The following is a 20,412-nucleotide window of genomic DNA, read 5'->3' as shown; positions in this document are numbered from 1 at the left end:
GTTTTGCTTTTGAAGTCCCAGAAGAACGAATGTTGCTGAAGAGAAAACTCTGGACTAGATGGACCGCTGGTCTCACCAAACAAGGATTCTTCTCTTGGGCCACAGCTCAGCCCTGGAAGCACTTCCCCACTCAGGTCTGAAACCTGACAGCTTGTATGCATATGCAGTATTCTTTCCCTTACCAAACATTTCACACAACCAAGGATTAAGGGGCAGGAGCTTCCAGGTAAGAAAATGGATTCCAAGCAGACTTGATCCCTGTTCACGTTATAGTGAACACATGTACAACCCGTGGACAGGGTTCAACTTGATTTTTTAAAAAATGCATGCGTTTAGTACTTCTCATGATACATTCAACACATGTAAAGCTGAAGGTGTGTGATTCAAACACCACATTTACACAGGTACTAGTCCCTGGTTTCAATTGCACAGTGAATATATGTTGGCTCTTTCTTCCAAACATGTATACCATATAATCAGAATATATGTGAGCTGTAACATACGAAGAGGGATTTGGAGTCTCAGGCATTTTCATTTTAGACAAAAAGTACCAGTTGCTTCAAAAGGTGGGTATGAAACCTCTTTCTTCAATCGGTGGAGTTCCAACTTTGTCCAAGAACTTTACCCCTAGATACAAATCCCCAACTCTGAGAGTAAAGAAAGGGCCCCAGAAATCTTGGCTCTGAGCAGGCACAGGCTCTTTTTGGACATGGGAATCCAAGCCAAGCAGTTTTTGTCCCCTTGAGGATGCTGGGCCAGGATTCCTTCTCCACTCTTCAGTAGGAACATGTGGGGCGGGGGGACACACACATCAAAGCAGAGTTGGAGGGGGAGAGGCTTATTTTCAGCTGGTTCTTCCTTATCTGCATGGAACTGAAAGCCTTTTTCTGCAAATAGGGAGGCAAAAGAACCTGTTCTTGCCCTTGGGGAAAGCGGATGCAAACTCACAGACCCCACCCCTCAGAGTTTTTAGCATATCCATCCACTCTCCTCTTCCCGAGTGAGGGAAAGAGCCGTGGAATGTTTGGAAGGCAGGCCGGGACCTGGGGCTCCTGCCAGAGGATGACTCAGGGCAGGCGGCTGATTTTAGACAAGTTCCTCAGCCTGGGAACTCCAGCCGGCCCCTTGCTGCTGAGCTGACCAGGGAAACAGAAAGGCTTGCAGGCTCTCCAGGCCCAAACTGTGGCCTCCTTGATCGAAGTCTGCAATCACTGAGAGACACTGTCCTTCAGTGTTACTCCTCTGAAGATGCCTGCCACAGCTGCTGGCGAAACGGCAGGAAAGAAAATACCAAGACCACGGTCACACAACCCAGATAACCCACAAGAACCAATCTGTAATCACTGCTGCTGAGATATGCTGAGCTTGAGTGGTGGGCGTTGAAGCCTGTTCGCAGTAGCTCCTTTTGCCACAACTAGTCTCAGGGGGCCACTAAAACCCATTCCTTCTAAGTGCTGTTCACGTGTCAAAAGAAAACACAAAGACAGGGCCTTTTAAACCCAAGCACACATTCAGGTCATCCAGTTTCCAAATAAAGGTGTTTTTTTTAATTTAAGTGTATCTTTCTCCTCTGAAAACATAGGGTTGCCAACCTCCAGGTGGTGACTGGCGATCTCCCACTATTACAACTGATCTCCAGCCAATAGAGATCAGTTCCCCTGGAGAAAATGGCCGCTTTGGCCATTGGACTCTATGGCATTGAAGTCCCTCCTCTCCCCAAACCCCACCCTCCTCAGGCTCCACCCCCAAAACCTCCCACCGGTAGCAAAGAGGAACTGGGAACCCTATGAAAACAGCCTCCAGACCCTTGTATGCGAGAGTTCCACATGCTCTCTCATTAGGTTAGCTAGCCTCCAGGTGGCATCTGGGGATTCTCTGGAATTACAGCTCAACTACAGACTACAGAGATCAGTTCCCCTGGAGAAAATGGATGCTTTGGAGGGTGGGCCCTACGGCACTGAATCCCATTGAGGTTCCTGTCCTCCCCAGACTCCATCCCCAAATTTCCAGGAGTTTCCCAACCTGGATCTGGCAACCCTGCCCCCGGACATGGCAACCCTATCTCTCACACCACCACATCTTCAAACAAGCATGTATGTCAAAGTCCTACATAAAAATAAGCCAAAAAATTGGGGGGGGGGGTTGAGCAAATAATCTACAGTGAAACACCCACCCCAAACACACACTTTCTCAGGGTTCAGTAGCACCTTATAAAGCAACAAGATTTTCAGGACATAAGCTTTCAACAGTTACATCTCCCTTTGTCAGATACTTTGACTCTCAAGATCCTACTGATCATTGGTTCTCGTAGGTTATCCTGGCTGTGTAACCGTGGTCTTGGTATTTTCTTTCCTGACGTTTCGCCAGCAGCTGTGACCGGCATCTTCAGAGGAGTAACTCTTCAGAGGAGTTACTCCTCTGAGTGTTACTCCTCTGAAGATGCCGGCCACAGCTGCTGGCGAAACATCAGGAAAGAAAATACCAAGACCACGGTTACACAGCCTGGATAACCTACGAGAACCAATGAACTCTGATCGTGAACGACAATATCCTACTGATCCTTTGACTCTCAAGATCCTATTATACTCTGAAGATCCTATTAGTTGCTAAAGTGCTACTGGACTCAAATCCAGTTGTTCTACTGCAGCCCAACACGGCTAGTCTCTGAAACGATCTTTCTCGGGGACAGCTCGGGACAGTTGGCTGTTCACAGCCACCACCACACCTCGCACGGTGTTCCACTTGAGTTTATACAGTTAGCCAATTTGCCTACACCTCAGTTTCTTCAGATACTGTTGTAAAACAGTTTGTTAGCTACTGCTCACCTCGTTCATGGGTGAGGCTTGTGGTAACACGCGCACACATACCTGTGAACATAAGCGAGGGTTAACAATTGAGCACACAAGAGCCAAGGCAATACCAGTGGTAGCTTCAGATTATGTACACAGGTGGGGTTCCGCCTCTGAAACCGTGTAACAGTCAGATACAAGTTGCGGCCTCAATTCCTGTGCAGGTGGTAGGCAATTCAAATTGCAACAGTGGTGCTGATGGCTTCTGCTTTCCTCCACTCCGTGTCATTTTCCTGATCTGAAACAGCATACTTGTGGGTTTTCCCAATGGGTGAAATCCTGTCCCCCTACCAAGGACCATTTCAGGTCAGGTAAATGGGGCAGGAGGGAAGTCTGAACTCCCTTCTCCACAATCACCACAGTGGCAGTCGGCGTGCGGGAGCTGAAGAGAACTCATAACTCACGTCTTACTATTACACAACACACAAGGTGGCGACCCTAAACCCTACCCGTGAACATGATAATTAGAGACCACCAAGATTTACACTGTGTGCCCCTCCTTCCATCTGTGCGATGGAGTACCTTAGTATCCTTGGGCAAGTCACTGTCCCCAAGCCCACCCCCATCCCCGCAAAAGGGGAACATTGACCTGCCTCACGACACAATGGGGAAATATAGTTAAAGACCGCGAAGGATTTTACTCAGTTTTATTTATACCCTGCTTTTCTCACCAGAAGAGCCCCGTGGCGCAGAGTGGTAAGCTGCAGTACTGCAGTCAAAAGCTCTGCTCACGACCTGAGTTCGATCCCAACGGAAGTTGGTTTCAGGTAGCTGGCTCAAGGTTGACTCAGCCTTCCATCCTTCCAAGGTCGGTAAAATGAGGACCCAGCTTGCTGGGGGTAAAGGGAAGATGACTGGGGAAGGCACTGGCAAACCACCCTGTAAACAAAGTCTGCCTAGTAATCGTCGGGATGTGATGTCACCCCATGGGTCAGGAATGACCTGGTGCTTGCAAAGGGGACCTTTACCTTTTACCTTTCTCACCAACAGAGACCCAAGTGGCTTACAGCATCATTCTCCCCTCCTCCAACATAATCCTCACAACAACATCCCTGTGAGGTAGCTTAGGTTGAGAGAGTGACCCAAGGTCATTCAGCGAGCTTCCAAGGCATATGGATTTGAACCTTAGTCTTCTGGTCCAATACTCTTAACTACCACACCATGCTGGCCATCTGAAGAAGAAATGGTAGCAAGAGTCATAAGGAAAAGATGATCCTGCATGCACTTATATCTGCCATGTGGAGAAGCAAGTGTGGTGTAGTGGGCAGGGTATCGACTTTAGATTGTGATGACCAAGGTTCAAATCCCAACTCAGCTTTATATGGTGGCCATGACAGTAAAGTTGTGGGGGGAGAAGCCATGCGTACCACCCTGAGCTCCCAAGAGAGGTAATGTCACACCCCAAACTGCTGAAGTGGCTGCCATTCCCACACCAGCATTTCTTTCTCGCACAGCACATGGAATCCCTGCATATAGTGAGGAACGTCTTTTGTGTCGTAGGACGCAATTATTATTAATCTTTTCAGACAGCCTTTTGTGCTCGGAAATGGTGGGTTGGCGTTTTTTGGTGGAGTTATTTTTAGGTAAGTTTTTTTATCTTTTTTGTTCCTCGCTGTTCTGGATCAAAACCTCAGCAGCAGCGTGGAAGGAGACAACGTTCAGGGATGGGCAGCTTCAGCGGGAGAGGGCAAGGAGACCTCCTCCTAGGTGCCACTTCTGGGTTTACATTCAAGCTGTCTACAGACCGGGGTGTGCGTTGTTGTTGTTTTTCGGTTCCTGCACACCCAAGGCCTTGTTGCAAAATATCAGTCAAACTACCAGTTGCAAAATGTAATTTCCCAACATCTACCCCCCCCACACACACACACACTTTCACTTCAGCAGGATAAATATATTGACAACAGATTGTCTGTGGCACAAACATTTATCAACAATCACAGCTGCTGCACACACCAAAAGGCAAAGGAGTAAGCATTCTAGGGATCTGCTGCAGGGAGGCACACACGCACACGCGCACTGCTTCAAAAGCAAGCCCACACATGCCAAAAGCAAAGCCTCCGCACAGAAAGGAGCCCAAGCCCTCTTCCTGCCATCCAACCTGCCCCTGACCTCCCATGCGGGGCACACGCACACAAAACCGCACGCCCCATCCCTTCATGCACATACAAGATGCGGTCGTTTTTCACATGTGGCGCTCCACGCTGCAATGCTCAGCCCCTTCTACGCGCACCGGACACCCCCTCCACAGCAGCAGCCCCGGGGAGGGGGCGCACCAGCGCCGACTGAATGCTGACCCCAGGCAACTGCACCACAATGCAGCCCCCTCTTTGTACGCCAGGGAAGCCGTCCCCAAAACCCACACCTTCTTTACCAGCACCAACAGAACACTAGAGCCAGAAGCCCCTCCGATGAGCCAGTTTACACACACACCTCGCCCATGCACGGTTGTGTGTCAAGGGAGGCACACCAGTTTACCCAGATGTTCTGCCCTCCCCCAGCCCTGCAGCTGGGCGCAGCAGCCACAAAACAGGCACACGCCACACGACACCTTGCCAGCACAAAGCTACACTTTGCCATCACAGACCAAATCTCACCCGCAAACACTATGAGCAGTGATGGAGCATGGAAGGAGAAGGAGGCTGCCTTGAGCAGAGCAACCCGACCCCTCCCCAGGTTACCCTCCCGTTTCAAAGCATCTGGGCAACGAGGGCTGCCCCCCCCCGCGCCAGGTGCCAGCACTACCTTTTTAAAGCAGGTATTCAAGGCACCTGGGAGTCACACCTCCCATGCCCTGGGAACCATTTTTTGCCCCACCCCAAAATGCGTGCAGAGGGGCTCGGAAGGGGCAGGCGCCCTGCGCGCACACCTGCAACCAGCCAGCCCCCTCCCCGTCGTAGAGGGGCTGAATTGAAGGGCAGGGGGCTGCCAAGCACGGCAGAGGGGAAAGGGCGACGCCTTCGCTCGGGGTGGGGAGGGGGGCGTCGGCCAACGCGTCCCAAAAGAGAGAAGTCGCGGGCTCCCAGCTCGCCGGGCAACGCCGCCCAAGCCGCGGGAGGGCTCGCTGCGCGCGACGGAGTGGCGCTCTGCACATGCCCAGAGCGCTCGCTCCTTGCTCCCCGCTTTCCCAAGGCGCGGTGTTGAAAAGGGGTCCCGGAGGTGGGCTCTGGCTAGGCACCCCCCCTCCCCGCGCGCCCCTCCCGAGAAGCCCGCTCACCGTGGCCGCTCCGCCCCGCTCTCTCCGCGCGCTTCGACGGCCGGCTCCGGCTGCGCCCCGGCGTGCGCGACGCAGCCTCGACTCCCCGCCGGAGGGAAGGCGGGCAGGAGCGGGCGTGGAGGCGAGGCAGCCGCCCTCGGGGCTCGGCTCCCGCATCGGACGCCCCTCGCCTCGCCTCGCCCGACGCCCAGACCCAGCCGCACTCCGGGAGGGCGCACTGCGGAAGGCGGGACCCCTCCGCCGGCGGAGGGAGGGAGGGAGGGAGCCGTGCGCCAAGCCCGGCTGGTCCGCCCCTCCGCCCCGAGAGCGGCTTGCGGGGAGCCGATCGCGCAACAGTGCCTCTGAGGGTAAGCAGAGGACCTGGAGGCACCGGCTTTCGGAGACGGAGGGAGGTTTGGAGGGAGTCCGTGTTGCAATTCACATTCTCGTGCAATTGGGTCATTTCTCCCCCCCCCCCAAGAAAAAAAGCCTGGGCGAATCACATTTAGAAAGCCGGGATTAACGTGAGCCGGAAAACACACCACACCGTGGCAAAAGTAAACCTAACTCGTGGGGAGTGTCCCTGAGTGCTGTTGCCCCTTAGTATATGTGGGAATGGGGTGAGGGGGTGAACGCATGGAGCGGCCTTCTACTGAACCAGACCCTGGGTCCATCAAAGTCGGTATTGTCGGCTCAGACCGGCAGCGGCTCTCCAGGGTCTCAGGCAGGGGTCTTTCACATCACCTACTTGCCTAGTCCCTTTAACTGGAGATGCCGAGGATTGAACCTGGGATTTTCTACATGCCGAGCACATGCTCTGCCACTGAGCCACAGCCCCTCCCCTGGCTTATTACTTTTATTGAAGCATTTTGGGCTGCTTTTCCTGCGGTGAGAGCAGCATACAAATGAATTCCAGGTTTCAAAACATGAAATAATTACCTTAATGAACCAAATGCTAATGAGGAAGGAAGCACTGGAGGGTAATAGAGAGACCTTGCTTGCCTGGCCACTTCCGAGACAATGTATTCTTATTTATTTACTAATTTCGTTTATACCTCATCTTCCTCCCCAAAGGGGACCCATAACGCCTTACACCATTCTCCTCTCCTCTATTTTATCCTCACAACAATCCTGAGAGGTAGGTTGCGCCGAGAGTGTGTGACTGGCTCAAGGTCACTCAGTGAGCTTCCATGGCAGAGCAGGGATTTGAACCTGGGTCTCCCAAATCCTGGACCAACACTAATCACTACACCACACTGGCTCTCCATTTCAGCAGGCAGCTGGGAAGACGGATGGATTTGACCCAGCAGGGTCAACCGACAGAGGGATTCTGATGTGCCAGTCTGTTGAAATGCGCAAGAGCACGGCATGTGACCTGAACCAATTAGTGCCATCTTGGGCATCAAAATATCTCGGGCTCCTGCCCTGACATACCTTCCCTAACAACACTGCTGGGAAAGTGAGGAGGGTGAAATTGATTCAGGCGTTTCCGTATGGAGCAGGAGGGGATAGATGCAGATTGACTGCCGGGAAGGTGGGATGGGAGGAGAGGGGCGCCAGAGCACTGACCCCGCCGCTGGGGGTGCCCAGGGTGGGCGTAGCAGCCTGGCACCCAGAGAGCTGCTCTGAGTGGATGCGGAGCACAAACGCAGCCTCCCGGGGGTCCAAAAGCTGCCTCACAATTTGGCAATGCAGCATCCCCTGGTTGCTATAGCAACCGGCACTGCAGGGCTCTGATTGGAAAGGACTAGGGCCCGGCAGTAACTCAAGCCCCCCCCCCCCGCGTCTTCCATTAAACCAGGTGAAGTGTGCGCGAGATATTGCACTGAGATCCATCCCAGAGTTTCATGTTCCAAGAAGACGGGTGCAGGAGCTCGAGCCTTCCCAGACGGTCGTCCTCTGCTAATCCCGGCTGCATCTGGAAGCAAACTGTGGTTACCTAGAAATGAGTGAAAGGCCCTCTGCATGTTCTCAGGGACAGCCCTAAAGGCAACAAAATGGATTCTCTGATACACTCCGCTTTTCCTATATGCTATTCTCCCCAGATCCTGACTGTCTGAAACACCCTACTCAAGGCTTGGTTTGGATCAGGCCCTCCTCTGGAAGGTGTAAAGCCACAGATCTCAAATTAGACAGTTTTCTTGACAAATTTCTGATCAGAGAAATAAAACACTTGCAATTCCAACTAGTGCCTGGAGCCAGTCTCACACCTGTGCAGACCTGAGCAGAAATCTGGCTGTACAGGTCAATTACATGATCAGATGCACAACTTTTCAGGGAGAAATTCAACTGGTGCAGCTCTGCATTCACTGCAACTGAACGGAAAGCAATGCAAGTTTGGAGAGGAACCAAATTCACCTAGACTTGGATACCAGTGTGTCACACAGCACGAAGAAGAAAAAGAAGAGTTGGTTTTTATACCCCACTTTTCTCTACCCTAAGGAGTCTCAAAGTGGCTTACAAGCACCCTCCCTTCCCCTCCCCTCCCCACAACTGACACCTTGTGAGGTAGGTGGGGCTGAGAGAGTTCTGATTGTGACTAATCCAAGATCACCTGGCAGGCTTCATGTGGAGGAGTGGGGAATCAAACCAGGTTCTCCAGATTAGAGTCTGCCGCTCTTAACCACTACACCAAGCTTGCTCTCTAAGAGCAAAGCTAAATTGCATGGAAGCCACATTGTCTAGCCTGGAAGCCATTCCTAGGTGCTTGAGGTACTCTGCACATGTTCAGACACCCATTCTTAGCTCGTGGAAAATATGATCCATACTGTTAAAAGTAGGGGCGCTGGGGGATATGGAATGGTATAATCTCCTCAGATCTCGGAAGCTAAGCAGGGTCAGTACTTTGAAGGGAGACCACCAAGGATGACTTTGCAGAGGAAGGCAATGGCAAAACCACCTTGCTTAATCACTTGCCTTGAAAACCCTATGGGGCAGCCATAAATCAGCTGTGACTTGACAGCACTTTACACAGACACAGGGGGTGCTGAGCCCTTACTCAAGAAGCCATCCCAGGTGAAAATCTTCCCTTTCCATTATGGGCAGACTTTGATTCTAGAGGTAAGCCACCTGGGAAGAAATAGGGCACTTCAAAGTGAGTGTGGTCAGGCCCTTGCTACAAAGCTCGGAGGAGCCTTCTTCCAGTCTGGAGTTGTCCTTTTAAAGGATTTTGGAAATTAATTTGGGGAAGAAGAAGAGTTTTTTTTATACCCTGATTTTCTCTACCACTTAAGGGAGACTGAAACCAGCTTACAATCACCTTCCTCTCCCCACAACAGACACCTTGTGAGGTAGGTGGGGCTGAGAGAGTTCTGAGAGAACTGTGACTAGCCCAAGGTCACCCAGCTGGCTTCGTGTGTAGGAATGGGGAAACCAACCCAGTTCACAAGATTAGAGTCCACTGCTCATGTGGAGGAATGGGGAATCAGACGCAGTTCTCCAGATTAGAGTCCACTGCTCTTAACCACTACACCACGCTGGCTCTCAGAAGCAGCCCTGACTAGCAGAAGAGTTACATCCCTGTTTGGGGGATGCCAGAAGCAAGCAATCTGCATTGCTCCTTTTAGGTCTTACTCCCAAAACCTATTTCCAGTGATGAGGCTTAGCTCTGGCACATGCCGTGTAACTCCGTACATCACCATAAGGAATAAAACGGCCTTCTCCAGTGCTCTGTGTAAAGATTAGAAACTCCCACCCATCTGGGACTCAGGGCAAAAGGCGTCGAGGTCAGGCAAGGTGAATGTCAGGATCTGAATCCAGCACTGACAACTGCCAGGAAAAGCCATGACAACCCTACAGGGATGAGACAGCCTCCAAACCTCCTCTTCTTTTCCCCCTCCCAAAAGTGTCTAAAAGGAGATGTTGTTTTCTCACAAGGTGTCTGTTGTGGGGAGAGGAAGGGAAGGTGATTGTAAGCCGGTTTGATTCTCCCTTAAGAGGTAGAGAAAGTCGGCATATAAAAACCACCTCTTTTTTTTCTTCTTCTCTTTACAATACCTGCATTCAAGGGCCACCTTTTCCAGTTTTGGCCAAAATGTCCACAGAGGTGACGGCAACAACTGCTTTGCTGAAATCCCAGAAGAGACCCTATTTCCTTTCTCTGAGAAGGACAGAAGAGGAGGAAGAAGAAGTTGGTTTTTATATGCCACCTTTCTCTACCACTTAAGGAAGAATCAAACCGGCTTACAACCGCCTTCCTTTCCCCTCCCCACAACAGACACCCTGTGAGGCAGGTAAGGCTGAGAGAGTTATGAGAGAACTGTGACTAGCCCAAGGTCACCCATCAGGCTTCATGTGGAGGAGTGGGGAAACCAACCCGGTTCACCAGGTTAGCCTCCACCACTCATGTGGAGGAGTGCGGAATCAAAGCTGTTTCTCCAGATTAGAGTCCACCGCTCCAAACTACTGCTCTTAACCACCACACCATGCTGGCTCAGAAAGCAGGCACCTGGCCTCTGCCTCCTTTCAGGTGTTGCTCTGGCTTTGTCTCTGGCTCTGGCCCTCCTTCTACCTCGCTCTGTGAAATATCAGCAGGGCCTGCCTCATCCTGAAGCGAGGGCTGCGGGGTCCTCCCAAACTCTCTCTGTCATTTTTTTGTTTAAAAAATGGATTGGGTGAGTCTTGAAAATTTGCCTGTCTCTTCAAGCCAATTATGATGATATATTTGGCTAAGGCTACGCACAGTCAGCTCTTGCTGCCCTCGGACTGGAGAGGAGGTCCTGACAAGCAGCTGCTCCTGAGGACGGAGTTGGCAAAACTGTCTGCCCCTTGGCTAGTTTTCTCTGCGTGGAGCAGAGATGGAGATTTTGATGCCTTGTTTCTGGAAGGAAGCCTTGTTTGTTTCTGCTAGGTTTGTTCGTGAATGCGCAAGAAGCCGCCTTCTACTGAGTCAGACCCTGGGTCTATCAAAATCAGAATTGTCTCCTCTGACTGGTAGTGGCTGTCCAGGGTCCCCGGCTGAGGTCTTTCACATCATCTGCTAACTGGAGATGCTGGGGGGTTCAACCTGGGACCTTCTGTATGCAAAGCTGGTGCTGTACCACTGAGCCAAGGTAGAATGACTTCTGGATGATTGTTGACATTATTTCTAGGGGGAGTAATACAACACACTATCAATAGAAAAGAGCAAGAGTCCAGTAGCACCTTAAAGACTAACAAAATTTCTGGCAGGGTATGAGCTTTCGTGAGCCACAGCTCACTTCTTCAGATACCCTGTCAGAAATTTTGTTAGTCTTTAAGGTGCTACTGGACTCTTGCTCTTTTCTACTGCTAGTGACAGACTAACATGGATACCTTCTGATTGGGAGATATTTCTGAAAGCCAGGCTAACTAAAACTGTCCAGTTATTTCCCCCCGATCTGAAAAAATCCTTGGACAAATTAGGGCTGCAGGCAGATAGTGATTTCCCCAGAGGGTTAACTGTGTGATTTGAAAGCGTATGCTTATCCTTCTTCTACCCCGGCAAAGCAGGTTTGGCAAGCTGTTGAATTATCTCAAAAGCCTGACAAACCTATTTGACAAAGACGAAAGCTCATACCCTGCCAGAAATTGTGTTAGTCTTTAAGGTGCTACTGGACTCTTGCTCTTTTCTGCTGCTGTTGACAGACTAACGTGGCTACCCATCATGATCTATTTGACAAAGGGATAGCAATGGGGTGGATTAAATCTGTGTGTACTCCAAAGGAAAGGGTGCCTCTCAGCTCTCTTTAAAATCTATTGTCTGTCTCCAGTCTAATTTGCCTGAGATGGGCCCCTGCCTCTCCCCTGCATGGCACAGCCTTGCGCCTCTTTGCCGACTTTGGTGCGTTTGCCCTTGGTGGGAATGCCTGCGTGTAGCTCCGTGATGGAGTCACTCAGCGTGTGGCGCTCCAGCTGCCCCACTGCGTGGCCAATTAATCACCGTGATTCCTGCCAGCTGCAGATCCAATTACGGCAGCCTGCCCCAAAGCACAAGTGCCGGAGGGGGTGCCAGGCCGCCCCCTCCATGCCCACCCCCCTCCTGCAGGGGGAAACAGGGGGGGAGAGAAGTGATCAGAGAAACCCCCCCACCAGTTGTGGCTTCAAAGCTGCAACAAAAAAACTCTCCCACGCCCGTCCCTGGACCCGGGTGTTGAATACCAGCTCTCAGAGATGAAATATTCGAGAGCTACTTTGGTTATGAGTGTTGACTAGGAGTGGAGAGACCCTAGTTCGAATTCCTGCTCTGCTTAAGGTGGCCCTGTGCAGTCACTCTCTTGCAGCCTAACGTACCTCACAAGGGTGTTCATAGAATCATAGATTTGGAAGGGACCACCAGGGTCATCTAGTCCAACCCCCTGCACAATGCAGGAAATTCACAACCACCTCCCCACCCCACTCCCCCAGTGACCCCTACTCCATGCCCAGAAGATGGCCAAGATGCCCTCCCTCTCCTGATCTGCCTAAGGTCATAGAATCAGCATTGCTGACAGATTGTTGTGTTGTGCTAGGAGGATAAACTGGAGGAGGGGAGAACCATTCCACCATGCTGGGCTACTTAGAGGAATGGTGGGATAAAAATATGGAAGACAAGCGTGGTGTAGTGGTTAAGAGTGTTGGTTAGGAGCGGTGGACTCTAATCTAGAGAGCCGAGTTTGATTCCCCACTCCTCCACATGAGTGGTGGAGGCTAATCTGGTGAACAGAGTTGGTTTCCCCACTCCTACACATTAAGCCAGCTGGGTGACTGTTAAGTGACCTTGGGAAAGTCACAGTTCTCTTAGAGCTCTCTCAGCCTCACCTACCTCACAGGGTGTCTGTTGTGGGGAGGGGAGGGGAAGGTGATTGTAAGCCAGTTTGATTCTCCCTTAAGTGGTAGAGAAAGACAGCATATAAAAATCAACTCCTCTTCATGGCCATAGCAGTAAGTAAGAGTGCCTCTGAGCAGGTACAGAGTACCTTTGCCTCAGCGCAGTGTTGTTACCCATTTTGAACATTAGAAAACAGGGTGGCAGAGTAGGCACAGAATACATCTCCATCACTACTAAATAACTATCTGTTCTCCCCCCCTCTTCATCTAGGGTCAGGGAGCAAGGTTACATGGCTGGTTCAAACCCCAGCAACTCTCTTGCTATAAATTGATCCCTGATCAACACCGCCCCCCTGCTTGAATCAAAGAAGATCCTTGCAAAAATGCATTTGCAAGTCTCAGTTCAGAGGGAGGGAAGAATCCTACCAAGATTCAAAGACCTGTTTTCAGAATTACATTGGGGGGAAAAACAAGATATTACAAGAAGAAGAGTTGGTTTTTTATATGCCAACTTTCTCTACCACTTAAGGAAGAATCAAACCGGCTTACAATCACCTTCCCTCCCCCTCCCCACAACAGACACCCTGGGAGACAGGTGGGGCTGAGAGAGCTCTGTGTCTAGCCCAGGGTAACCCAGCTGGCTTAATGTGCAGGAGAGAGGAAACCAACCCAGTTCTCCAGATTAGCGTCCCCCGCTCAGGTGGAGGAGTGGGGAATCAAACCCGGTTCTCCAGATTAGAGTCCACCACTCCAAACCACTGCTCTTAACCACTACACCACCCTGGCATTCACTGTGTCAAACTTAACAGAAAAGTGTGTGTTATGAAGTGCCATCAAGTCACAGCTGACTTAGGGCGACCCTATAGGGATCTCAAGGCAAGAGGCATTCTGGGGTGGTTTGCCATTGCCTTCCTCGGCACAGCAACCCTGGACTTCCTTGGTGGCCTCCCACCCAAATACTGACCAGGGGTGACCCTGCTTAGCTTCCAAGATCTGAAGAGATTGAGCTAGCCTGGGCGACCCTTCTAAATTCATTGGGCTTAGAAGGCTGTAACTCTAAGATTTCACTGTCACTGTGCTTCCTTTATTTTAGACCTATTAGCGAGAGCAGGTGTTTCAGAGAAAGTCTCCTGCATTCAGAAACACAGAGGAATTGGCAGGTCATTCTTACTGATGCTGATTTCTAGAATTTGTTCATTCCTACCAATTCCCTTCCTTTACGCAGCACTTCTGCAAATGATGGCATTATTTCCTGCGTCACAGCAGCCCTGGGGGGCAGGCCTCTGTTCCTCTCAAAAAGGAGTAGAGGTAAAAAATCAGGGTGTCAGATAGGGTTGCCAATTCCAGACTGGGAAATCCCTGAAGATTTGGGGATGGAGCCCCGGGAGGGCGGCGTTTGGGGAGGGGAGGGAGCTCAGCGTGGACGTGATTCCATAAAGAGCACTTGCTAGCTGCCATTTTCTCCAGGGGAACTGATCTCTGCAGTCTGGAGATCACTTGTAATTCCAAATTTCCAGGCCCCACCTGGAGGTTGGCAACCCTAGTGTCAGAGCTGGCTCTAGGAGATCCAGATTGAGACCTCCACTCTGCCACGGAAGCTTGCTGGGTGACCTTGGGCCAGTCTCTCTCGCTCAGCCTAACCTCCTTCACAGGGTTGTTGTGAGGATAAAATGCAGGAGAGGAGAAGGATGCACACCACCCCTGCCTCCTCGGGAGGAGGGCGACCTCCGTAACTCCTTAGAAGGGCAGGATACAAAATCGCTAAACGGTGGGACCGCCGGGCCTTTCTAGCCCCTCGACGGCACTGCGTATTGTAGCTCTGACCACCTTCGGCGCCTCTGGGCCCACCAGCCCCAGAAAGGTGCCAAGGTTGTGTTTCTGCTGTTGCCATGGATACAGGCCACTTAGCCTGTGCTGGTTTCCCTCCTCCCTTTGATGATCAAGACCACAGCAGGTGTGGTTGCAGGAGGGGCTATTTTTAGTGCTGGCTCCGTGTTGGGGCAGCTGTTGGGATGGGGGGGATGGCACGCTCTCGTCCCCAGAGGAGCAAGGCTGGCCGCTTGGCACAAAGCAGCCATAGGGATTTGCTCAAGGTCACGGGGTGGGAGGAGAACACAGGAGTCACCCTGTCCGTTTGTCGGTTGCAGCCTAAACGAGAACAAAAGACCCTCAAAGACTAAGGGATGCATTGTGGACAGTGCTGGATTTACGTATAAGCTAAACAAGCTATAGCTTAGGGCCCCACTCTCTTGGTCCCCTCAAAAAAATTATGAATAAAAAACCATTTTAAGTTAGAGCTTAATAATTATTTCACTATTAATATACTTCTTCTTAATTGTATTTCAGTTCAACAATTACTTTGATAAAATACATATTCTGTTATGTGCAAATGGCTTTAGATACCTATTGGGTCCATAAATTACCATATAGCATATATTCAACACAAAAAAACAGCGACAATTTGTTGACAAAGGACAGCTGGACATATAAAGGGCCCCATTACCTTCAATAGCTTAGGGCCTCATCAAACCTAAATCCGGCCATGATTGTGGAAGAAGCTTTTGGGGACCGGAACCCCCTGGGAAAGGGTCGACTTGAGAACTGAGGCCCGGCCTGGCTCATGCTTCTACTTTGACCGATTGCTGATGGATCCCTAAAGAGCCTTCGCGTTGCCTGGTGTCAACTCAAACACAGTTCTTTCAAAGCTGAATTTAGCTACTCAGCAGAACATAGGTGGGACAGTAAATTGCACCGGTTCAAATTGCAGGGGAAGAAGGCCATTATTTTTTTTTTAATCCCCTTGCATTTAATTGTTTAAAAAACTCCCTGCAGGTGGGAAATTAGCACACCAGGAAGAAATATTCTAGCCAAACCCTTTCCAAGCTGGGCTAATTTGCTATTTTCAAGGAGTTTTCTGCATAGGGAGCACTGGGGAAAATGCAATCCCTCTGCCCCAGTTTGAAGTGGTACGGTCCATTCTACAACCCCCCCTCCCCCTCCCCAATTCTGCTGCATTTGTAGATCCAGCCTGGATGGAGTCAGCATCCTTTGCGCAGTCAGCCGCGACATCTCTGTGTGATAAAGAGGCAGGTTGAGAACACGGCCTGGCCTCAGTCTCTCTGAGCCCCTCCAGCATTATGCATTCATTTAAATAAAAGGATTGGGGATGCTGTTGCCAAATTTAAAAAGCAAATTGGAAAGAACGGCTAAGATGGAAAATGCCAGAAGCACAGGAGCCAAGTGCAGTTCTCCACTTCTTATCTACACAATCCAGTCTCTCCCTTTCTCAGGATATGCAGTGTTGGAGGGGGAAGAGCTCCCAGCTTGGCTGGTTTCTTTAGCACAACAATTGGTTGCACCACACATCTGTACATGAGTGCAGCATTGGGGTGGGGAAGCGAGGCCTTCTGTGGCAGTTTAAGCTTCCACAGTCTTCAAGGGCTGCCCCACTGTAAACCCAGGTGAGTAGCCTATCTCGTCTCCTCCAGAGCTGCTGCTGGAAGCCTTGATTTACAAGGACCCCAACAACACATGCACACAATATTTGCAGATGGGGCAGCACGGAGCCAAAACGAAGGGAAGTGTGGTGTTTGTCCTGTTTTTTTAAGTCTTCCACTGACTAGAGTGGATCTCCCTTGAGGATTCAAAGCTCTTCTTCCTTAAGTCTCCCTTCAGGCTCCAAAGGGTACTCAACAAAAATTCTTGTGGCACCTGAAAGACTGAGGCTACAACCACACAGATATTGTTAGGATTGCCAGGTCCCCATTTTTCCACAAGCGGGAGATTTTGGGGGTGGAGCCTGAGGAGGGCGGGGTCCGGGGAGGGGGGACTTCAGCACCATAGAGTCCAATTCCCAAAGCAGCCATTTCCTACAGGTGAACTGGTCTCTATCGGCTGGAGATCAATTGTAATAGCAGGAGATCACCAGCCACCACCTGGAGGTTGGCAACCCTAGGTATTGTAAAGGGCAGGAAACCTGGAATGCAATTGGAAATCAACCTTCCTTCACAGGCATCTGTCCATTAAAGAGCCTGCCACGAGCATGTTTAAAACTGCCTGTTTTCCACACCTCCAAAATCGGTTATTCTTGCGTGTTTTTTACACTGGCAAAAGAGGGGCTGAAAAGTGTTTCAAGTGATATATGTGAATTCTGACACATTCATGATGGCACACATTCCCGTATGCCAGAGCCCACTTCGTCAGATGCATGAAGTGTTATCCTCCGTTGGCTGATAAACATACATCTGTATCCATGGGGACAGAGAGAGAATTGTGGACAGCCAAAACTGAGAACTGTAAAAAAAAAGCCCAAAGGCCATGAGGTACAGATGGCTTGTCAGATGTCAGTGACCATTCGCATCTGTGCCGTAATCGGTGGTAACACAATATTCTCATTTGTCTATACTGATGTAACACCTTCAAGAGGAGAAATAGCCCCAGTCTCAATGTAAGTGAATAGAATCACATTTGCAGGTAAATACTAGTTTAGCAACTTCACATTGGAGCTATCTACTGAAGTATTTGAGTCAAAGCTCAGTTGATATTGAGGTTATCAATGTTGGAAGTGAAGGACTTTGCGCTGTCTCTTAACCTCAGACTCCAGAGGGGGACAAGACTAGTGAGTCAGAGAGACAGAGGGGACAAGACACTGGGGCATCCTTTATCTACTGCTCTGACCTATCCCTTGATGCGTAGATTGCTACTCTTAGGGTACACTTCCTTCCTTACTGTTTCTTCCCCACCTCCTCAAACACACTGGCACTCTTCTCCATCTTGTCACCATGAGGGAAGGACGCATGTCCTGGATCTTCCTCCATCCTAGTTAGTTAGAATAGATAGGCAACTATATCCTATCCAGAAATGTATTTCCTACAATAAATGAAGTATATTAGTTAAATAGACAAAAGGCTCCTAGCAATTTTGTTCCTGGCACACACAGAGGTTTGGATCGGGCTTCTCTGCACACAATAGCCTTTGTACACTCTGCTAACTTAACAAGGATCTGGGCATAACAAAGCCCTCACAATCCAACAATCAGCAGAGTGGCCTGGGAGACAGAAATGGTTTCTGAATATTGCCATTTGTTGCTGGCAGATTTGGGCCCATTTATTGTCTGGTTTTAACTCTCTTGTCCCATGTAGACAGCAGAAGGGGCCCCATTGGCAGAGGGTGCTGCGGTATCATGTTGGAGAAGCTGGTGCAGGAGCCCTCGACTGCAGGGCAGCTGCTGCTAGGCCCTGCAACGTCTCTGCCTGAGTGGATCTGGACTCCCAAACTGTTCAGGCTACCAGCTAAGATCTCCCTCACAAGCCCAGCCCTGCTGACAGAGGTGAGGTGGGTGGCAACCAGAGACAGGGCTTTTTCAGTAGTGGCACCTCATCTACAGAATGCCCCCCCTTTTTTTTAAGGTTCAAAATTAGTCATTTATTAACGTAATACATTTGATTGTCGACTTAACTTTCTTATGACTCATAAGATTTTGTTGTTATTTTTTGATTTTAATATATTCATAGAAGGAATTCCATTTGTCTTTATTTGGTCTTTGAATGCCCTTCTTCTTGAGGCTCACCTGGCGCCTGCGCTACTTTCTTTAAGGCACCAGGTCCAACGGGTTTTGTTCACCTAGGCTTTTAATTAAAGGGTTAGAATCATAGAGCTGGAAGGGACCACCAGTGTCATCTAGTCTAACCCCCTGCACAATGCACGAAATTCACAACCACCTCCTGCCCCCACACACTCCCAGTGACCCCTACTCCATGCCCAGAAGATGGCCAAGGTGCCGTTCCTCTCATGATCCGCTTAAGGTCATAGAATCGGCATTGCTGACAGATGGCCATCTAGCCTCTTCTTAAAAACCTCCAGGTTGATCTCTTGACACCATTTTTAATGGCGTGCTTTTAGCCTGAAAACTGTTTAATTCATTTGAAGTTGCACTGTGGTTTGTTTTTTTGCGCTGTGGCTGTGTTTCAATGGATGTTAGATGTTTTATGCTTGTATTATGTTTTATTTTGTAAGCCACCTCAGGTAGGTGCCCTGGAGAGGCGGCTTAATTTTTTCCCTCTGAATAACTTAAGTATGGGAGCAGAACTGTGTCTGGGTTTGGTGCATAGTGCCGAGGCTGGTGTCTGTCAGGTGGTCAGATTGTCATGGTAGCCCTCAGCTAGGACAACTGTGTTACCACTTGCTCATGTCATGAGCAGTCACTGTTCTGACATATTTGATTTTTCAGAGAAGTAGTCATAGCACCCCGTTGACCTTCTTCTTACAGGCCTACAGTTTCCTTTCATAAGAAAATAAGAAAAGCCACACTGGATCAAACCAAGGCCCATCAAGTCCAGCAGTCCGTTCACACTGTGGCCAACCAGGTGCCTCTAGGAAGCCCCCAAACAAGACGACTGCAGCAGCACCATCCTGCCTGTGTTTTCTCCCTCCACCCCAAATGTGTGTAACTGCTAACATTTCCTACTCCAGCACAGCCTCTGTCACGATAAATCTTTACAGTCTTTAAGATGGCTAGAGTTTTTTTTTGTCATTTATTCCTTCTGAGTAAGATCAAAGAGCCCTCCCTGAATCCCAGGCCTTCCCACTTCAAGGGCTCAGACATACGGCTGGAAAATAGGAAGCCCAGCCTCGAGATCTGCAACAGCAGGAGACATCGCTGGAAGGAAAAAAGGGAGGACAATACGTGCAGAAAGTCACCCCGTGCTTCGTTTCTCAGCCACATGTTTATATGCGATGTGGGGAAAGCAGCATCACCAGAAAGCTGAGACGACCTGTGCCTGGAAAGCGAGTCATCACAAACCCAATGCTCTATCCCCGAAGTGTGCCCAAAAATAAACTCCAGCTTCAGCTCTGTGTTTGGGACTTTAGAGAAACAGGCAGCAGAGCGTTGCCCATTCAAATCTCACAGAACCCACAGTCGGTTTCACAAATTCGCAGAGTTCCTCCAAGGCACCCTTGCAAAATCATTTAAAGGTAGGACCCAACCCATTCAAGGGCCCTGTCTCATTTGGCACCTGCAAATATCAGCCTACGAAACATTCCAACACCACAGTAAAATAAGACCATCAAGATGTGCCGTTGTCCATGTCCTGGCAGCTGTCTCAGTTGTGTTCACCTGCAAATGGATCCTACCTGGTGCACTTGGCAACTTCCTCACAGTGAGCTCTCAGTAAAAAAAAAGAAAAAAAAGGTAAAGGTCCCCTGTGCAAGCACCGGGTCATTCCTGACCCATGGGGTGAAGTCACATCCCGATGTTTACTAGGCAGATGGGGTGGTTTGCCAGTGCCTTCCCCAGTCATCTTCCCTTTGCCCCCAGCAAGCTGGGTACTCATTTTACTGACCTCGGAAGGATGGAAGGCTGAGTCAACCTTGATCCAGCTACCTGAAACTGACTCCTGTTGGGATCGAACTCAGGTCGTGAGCAGAGCTTGGACTGCAGTACTGCAGCTTACCACTCTGTGCCACGGGGCTCCTTAAAGAGCTCTCAGTAGGACTGTTTAAATTCCTTAACCAACAACTGGAAAATTGACAGACGCTATCTCTCCCTGGTGGTAGAAAATGCTGTCAAATCCCAGCCTACGTATGGTGACTTGCTGGGGTTTT

The 20,412-nt window shown here is 50.1% G+C and overlaps 1 protein-coding gene across 1 annotated transcript in view; it reads right to left on the bottom strand.

Moving 5' to 3' along the window:
- Positions 1 to 5,721: 5,721 nt before the first annotated feature.
- Positions 5,722 to 20,412, bottom strand: part of MAP4K2 (mitogen-activated protein kinase kinase kinase kinase 2) — a 149,875-nt gene continuing 135,184 nt past the window's right edge. Inside the window, exon 33 of the mRNA XM_056853884.1 lies at positions 5,722 to 5,733. The gene's annotated coding sequence lies outside the window, so the exon portion shown is untranslated. The remainder of the gene's footprint in view (positions 5,734 to 20,412) is intronic.

Source organism: Euleptes europaea, chromosome 7 (genome assembly GCF_029931775.1).
Source record: "Euleptes europaea isolate rEulEur1 chromosome 7, rEulEur1.hap1, whole genome shotgun sequence".
In the NCBI taxonomy this organism is placed as follows: domain Eukaryota; kingdom Metazoa; phylum Chordata; class Lepidosauria; order Squamata; family Sphaerodactylidae; genus Euleptes; species Euleptes europaea.
This window is presented reverse-complemented; position numbering and strand designations above follow the sequence as displayed.